Here is a 6,000-nt window from a genome sequence, read left to right as displayed (position 1 = left end):
ATTGGGGGTCCCCATGAAACAGAAATGCAGTTCCATAACACAGTTTACACATAATTTTTGCGTCTTCACAGAGAACGGTCGTGTTTTTGTTTTGCGCTCCGAATTTTCATTTTTCTTATTGAAACCACCGGGGTTTACTTAAATCTCTTTAACGTTTCTACACCTTTAAGTGTTTTCTAACAACTTTCCGTTCGCTTCGCGAGTGCATTGTGATTAACTTGTGTTTAGTAAACAAAAAGTTTTTATCATAATTTAATTCGGTGCTGGTTTGTTGTTATTGTTTTCTATTGCCCCTCTTTTCAGTCTTTCTCTTCGTCGTTGAGCGCTTTTGGAACGGCACGCACTCCAACGGTAATATCTCTCAGAGGTGTTTTATACCGGAGTTAATCGGTTAATAATCCCGCTCTCTCTCTCTTTTCGTTTCTATCTCGTTTCATGGTGCCTAACATCAAAGTTATTCGGTGTTTCGCTCCCGCTCCGTCGCTCTGCTTGATCTCTCATTAAAAAGTTCTTGAGCGCTTTCGATTTTTTTGTCCGCTATAGTGCACAGTGGTCCGTGGTCAGCGAAAATTGCTTTCTGTTCATTAAAAAATTGCAAGAAAGTTATCTCGGCTGGACAGCAAAGTATTCCATGCCATACATGTCATCAAATTTATCACGCAAAGTGTCTTGGCTATTCTGGCCTGGTTCGTGATGCCATCGATAAGAGGAGTGGCCTACGCTACTACTGCGATGAATGCATTGTATACGAGAACCAGGCAATAACTATTAGGCGGCTCACAAAAAGCACTGTTACGGAATTAATCCGGAACTGCCGTAAAAATACGGACCTGCTCGTGGCGCTTGAATCGCAACTCACTAGTCGCATGCTAGCTGAGCCCGATTCCCCAAAGCGCAAAAAAGTCGCGGTCGGTGGGCATTCTATGGCAGGTGCCGTGCAACCTGCTGCCCGCGATTCGATTCCAGCTCAGCTGCCAATCTTAGGCGCCAATCAAATGGTACTAAGATCGGGGGCAAAAAGTGATTCGGTATCCGAAGTTGCTGGAATCGATGTGGCTCCGCTAGGTACTTCCGCTCTGTCCGATCAAAATAAAGTAGTGGCCCAACACCTCATGTAGACTTAACGTCCGGATTACCGGCCGATACTGGTAGTGCAGATACAAATTCTGTAGTACCAAAAAGGGTTGCATGTGTTGTACCAAAAACGGTTATTTGTGTTCGGGCGCCCCAGCTAAAACATGTATTTGTTTCACGGCTCGCCCCAGACCTCTCATCACTGGATATTACGGCTTATATCCGTAACAAAATCCAAGTTGATGATTTGAAGGTCGAACAATTTAAATTTTCTTATGCTAGGAAAGCATCATCATTTAAGATTGGTATTCCTTGTGCTCTGTTTGCATCTGTGTGTTACACCAGTTTCTGGCACGAGGGCATATTTGTAAAAGAGTACGAAGCTAAGAGAAACAAGAGAGAACGCTATAGTCGGGTGCCCCGACTATCAGATACCCTTTACTCAGGTAAAGGGAGTGCGAGGGAGATGGAGATAGAAACTGTGATCACGCATAACTTTTTAACGAATGGTCCGATTTGAAAAATTTCTTCTACATTTCGATAGGTATTGATAAACACAATAAAACTGCATTTTTACTTTTCCGAAATATTTAAATTTTTAAAATCGTATATAAGCAATTGTGGGCGTTAAAGGGGGCGTGGTATCATTTTGAAAAAAACTTGCGCTGCGTAGGAACTTCTAAAATCTACACGCAAAATGCCAATCTTCTAGCTTTTATAGTTTCCGAGATCTCAGCGTTCATACGGACAGACAGACGGACAGACAGACAGACGGACAGACGGACATGGCTAGATCGACTCGGAAGAGAATGAAGAGTCAGATTTTCCATTACAGGAAATGAATACCGATCAAGTAGTTGAGTCAGACCCAGTGAGGGGATTAAAGATAAACCAAAATTATCATATAGATATTTAGAAAAATGTCTTATGTGTTTAAGTGATATTCCCAATAAATTTGAGGAAATTAAATTTCGCGAAGACAAACCTTGTGGGAGGAAGCCATTCAAGATGAACTAAATTCTCATTTTGTAAATAATTCATGGGGCTTAGTGCTGTTTAAAAAATATCACACGATGATATTACAAATATCGTAAAAAAGTATCGATATGTCGAGTATTTTTTATATTTTTTAATGTTCAGCTAAATTTGATTAAAGGTTTCATGTTGCTGAAAATTTTAATCTTTTATAATCAAAAAAACGTTATAATATTTGATTTCATCAAACATGAACTACAAATAAGTGCGATTTCATCAAACATGAACTACAAATAAGTGCTATTTGAGACAAGATAGACCTTTTTTTTTTTAAAGTGAATAAAAATCATCGAACTTAACAAAAAAAAAATATTATACCCACTCTTAAGCACCTTTTATTTACGTTTTTGATAAAAAAAATAATAACAGAACTATGAAGGATGTGGAATAGAGCACAGCCCATTGTGTTAAATTTTATTTAATATAATTATACATATGACGTATTTTAAAAACGTATTAACTATTCATTCATGGAATAAATTTGTACTTAATGCTTTTAATTATTTATTGGAAAACAAATCTGTATTTAATGATTTTAGAAAAATTCGTTCGATTACATGCTGGTACGTCATACGAATACGGGAGTCACAAACAACACACTTTATGGAAGAAGCCAACCGTTCAGATGAAACCAAACACTAGGCGTGATCAGGCAACTTAATGCCACCTTCGTTAGCATGGGCATAGTTGATATTTGTGAGATTCAGAATTCTAAAGGATTTGTCTCCCAACTACAAAATGGCATTCTAAAGAAAAGCTGCATTTCCTTTCTTTCCGAACTCTGGTCCTGTTGTGCAGATATAGAAAACTTTCCTGTATGCTTAATGCGACGATGTCCTGTTCTCCGCAATCCATTTCTCCTTCAGACTAAGGCAGTATTTCTGTTTGTTTGTTTTCAACCATCTGTTTACTGATTTCATTGGTGACATTTTTTCACTTGCTGGCTTAAGCCTAGTACTCAGATCGAAAAAAACTGTCCGTAAGTCATAAGAGAGAGCGAGAGGCAAACAGCTGGCGGTCACTTTTCGTCAAAGTTTTTTTTCACCTCGGTCCTCAGAACGACGAAAAAAATACCAGAAAATTGCTTAGCGTTGCCAGCCTGCGGAAATTAACTTTGGGTGAACCCTAGCGAAAAGATTAAAGCCTAGTATCCAGTATTCACTTTTCGTCGGTCCTTTCTTTCACGTTGGTCCCCTGATCGTCGAAAAAAATACCAGAAAATTCCATAGCGTTGCCAGTCTGCGGAAATTAACTTTGGGTGAACCCTAGCGAAAAGATTAAAAAATTTAATCTTTTGGCGTGCGCTTCTCACTGAACATTATAAGAAATGGAGGGAAAAACTCAAAAAACTCACAAAAGTCGATTGCAGGTGTTTACATGTGAGGACAAAATAACATTAATACTATCTGGGGTGCCTCTTGTCAGAGCAAAATGTTTTTTAGGTCCAGAATGTTAAATTTAAATTGTATTGTTTTTTAATATCTTTGTACAGCGGCAGACTTGTCTTGCCAAGGTATTTGATAATATCTTTTAAAGGCTCTTTTCCGCAAATACGATATTTGAATTTGAACTGCTTGTCAACAAACCCAGCTGATTGACAGTACGACCGTAGCACGCTTAAATCCGATGAACTCTCGAAATATTGGTCACACTGGGAAGATTAAAGTTTTTACACTAGCCTACTCGTTTGTCGATCTGGATACTAGGCTTTTTTTTTTTTTTTTTTTTTTAACTTTGCTTTTATTTATTGAATCTTCTCTTAATTTTGAGACTAACAATAAGTTTACGAATCTTAACATTAACATTTAACTAACAGTATAATAAGACTGCATTCTGGTTGCGCGTGCCTCAAGTCGGTCGCTGGGTGGGTAAGTCATTGCGACGAAGGCGTGATTGGTTGATCAACCTTGTAAGACCTCTCGCCAGGTGGTTAGGGTGCAACGATAGCTTGGTAAAGTACTTTTCCTTCTGTTCTGCGATCACTTCTTTGACTGGTAGAATGTTTAAGTCGCGATGTATGGTTTCGTTGCGAACGTACCACGGTGCCCCGGTGATTGTTCTCAAGATCTTCGACTGAGCTCGCTGGACTATGTCAATATTGCTGTTGCTGGCATTCCCCCATAACTGAGAGCCGTACATCCATATAAGTTTTAGTACCGAGTTATACAGCAGGACTTTAAATTCAAGACTAAGGGGAGACCGAGCGTTGATAAGCCAATGAAGGCTACTGGCTTTTAGCTTTAGGTGTGTTCTTTTGGCTTCAATGTGCCGGCGCCATGTGAGTCTTCTGTCGAGGTGTACTCCTAGATATGTCACTTCGTTTGCTTGCGGGAGTAGAGTATGGTTTAACATGAGCGGCGGGCAGTTTTGCCTGTTCAGGGTGAACGTAACGTGCTTGCATTTTTGTTCGTTCACTTTAATTCGCCAATCTGATAGCCACTTTTCTACATCGACCAGATGAAGAGCGAGCTGCGCAGTTGCTTGCATCGGGCATTTTGAGCGGCTGAGAATGGCTGTATCATCAGCAAACGTAGATGTTGTTAGTCGTGTGCTTGTTGGGATGTCTGCTGTGTAGAGGACATATAATGTTGGCCCAAGCACGCTTCCTTGAGGAACTCCAGCTCCAATAGTGAAATCGTCAGTTATAGCAGTGTTGCATCGAACAGCAAATTTTCTGTTGTAGAGGTAAGACTCTAGAAGCTTATGGGTGTTGTAGGGGAGCATTGTCTTGATCTTGAACATTAGACCTTCTAGCCAAACTCTATCAAATGCTTGAGAGACGTCTAAAAATATGGCAGTACAGTACTCTCGTTTTTCGAACGCGTTCCGAATTTCTGATGTTATCCGGTTGACCTGCTCAATTGTTCCGTGCTTTTCACGAAACCCAAATTGATGTGACGGAATTCCTTCCTGGATTCTTAGGTATGTGTTTATCCGAATCAATACGCATTTTTCAAAGAGTTTAGATAAGCATGAGAGTAGGCTTATAGGTCTATACGACGTGGGAATTGTGTGGTCTTTTCCTGGCTTTGCTATCATTATTATAATTGACTTTTTCCATCTCACTGGAAAGTGGCCAAGTTTTGCGATGGCATTAAAAAGCTGGGTGATAGTGCAAACGGCGCAATATGGGAGCTCAATGATCATTTTGGGAGTTATGAGGTCGCAGCCCGGGGATTTTTTCGGATTCAGCTGATTTTTGATGATGTTAACGATTTCGTTTGGGCGAAACTCAATTGGTTCATGTTGAAGCTGAGGCTCATGTGGTAAAGTCGGCAAGGTGAACGCACTAGTGGCAGGATTTGGTTTGAAGACATTTTTAAGGTGGTTGGCAAACGTGCTGGCTCTGTCTGCATCGCTGCGCGCCCAGCCGCCTGTGGGGTTTCTAATAGGCATCACGGTTACTTTCGGTGAGCTTAGAGTAGGGTGAGCTCTCCATAGTGAGTGTTTTGTGCTAGATGTTGACAATTGCTCTATGTAGCGTCGGTGGACATGTGCTTCTTCTTGCTGTAAAGCTTTTGTGAGTTGACGTGAGGCATATTTTAAGCTTTGCCTAGCAGATGGTGATCTGTGCAGTTGCCACTCTCGACGTAAGCGTCGCTTTTCGAGGACGAGCTGTTCTATTTGTAGATTTGTCTTCTTTTGGTTGCTTTGTGTACTTGTAGTTTGGGGTGTTGAAACTCGAGCTGCAGAGACGAGTACAGACTCCAGTGTATTAACAAATCTGTCTACGTTGGCTTCATCGTTGAGATGAGGACTTAGCTCAATGTGTGAGCTAATGTATTTCTTGTACTTGACCCAATTGGTTTTCTGAGATGTCAATTTAAACGATTGCTCCAATGCGCCTGGATGTCGGAGAAGAATAAACAGGACAGGCGAGTGATCCGATGA

The sequence above is a fragment of the Drosophila rhopaloa genome, unplaced genomic scaffold (genome assembly GCF_018152115.1).
Source record: "Drosophila rhopaloa isolate 14029-0021.01 unplaced genomic scaffold, ASM1815211v1 contig_133, whole genome shotgun sequence".
Taxonomy (NCBI): domain Eukaryota; kingdom Metazoa; phylum Arthropoda; class Insecta; order Diptera; family Drosophilidae; genus Drosophila; species Drosophila rhopaloa.
The sequence above is the reverse complement of the archived record's forward strand: the minus strand, read 5'-3'. Positions refer to the sequence as shown.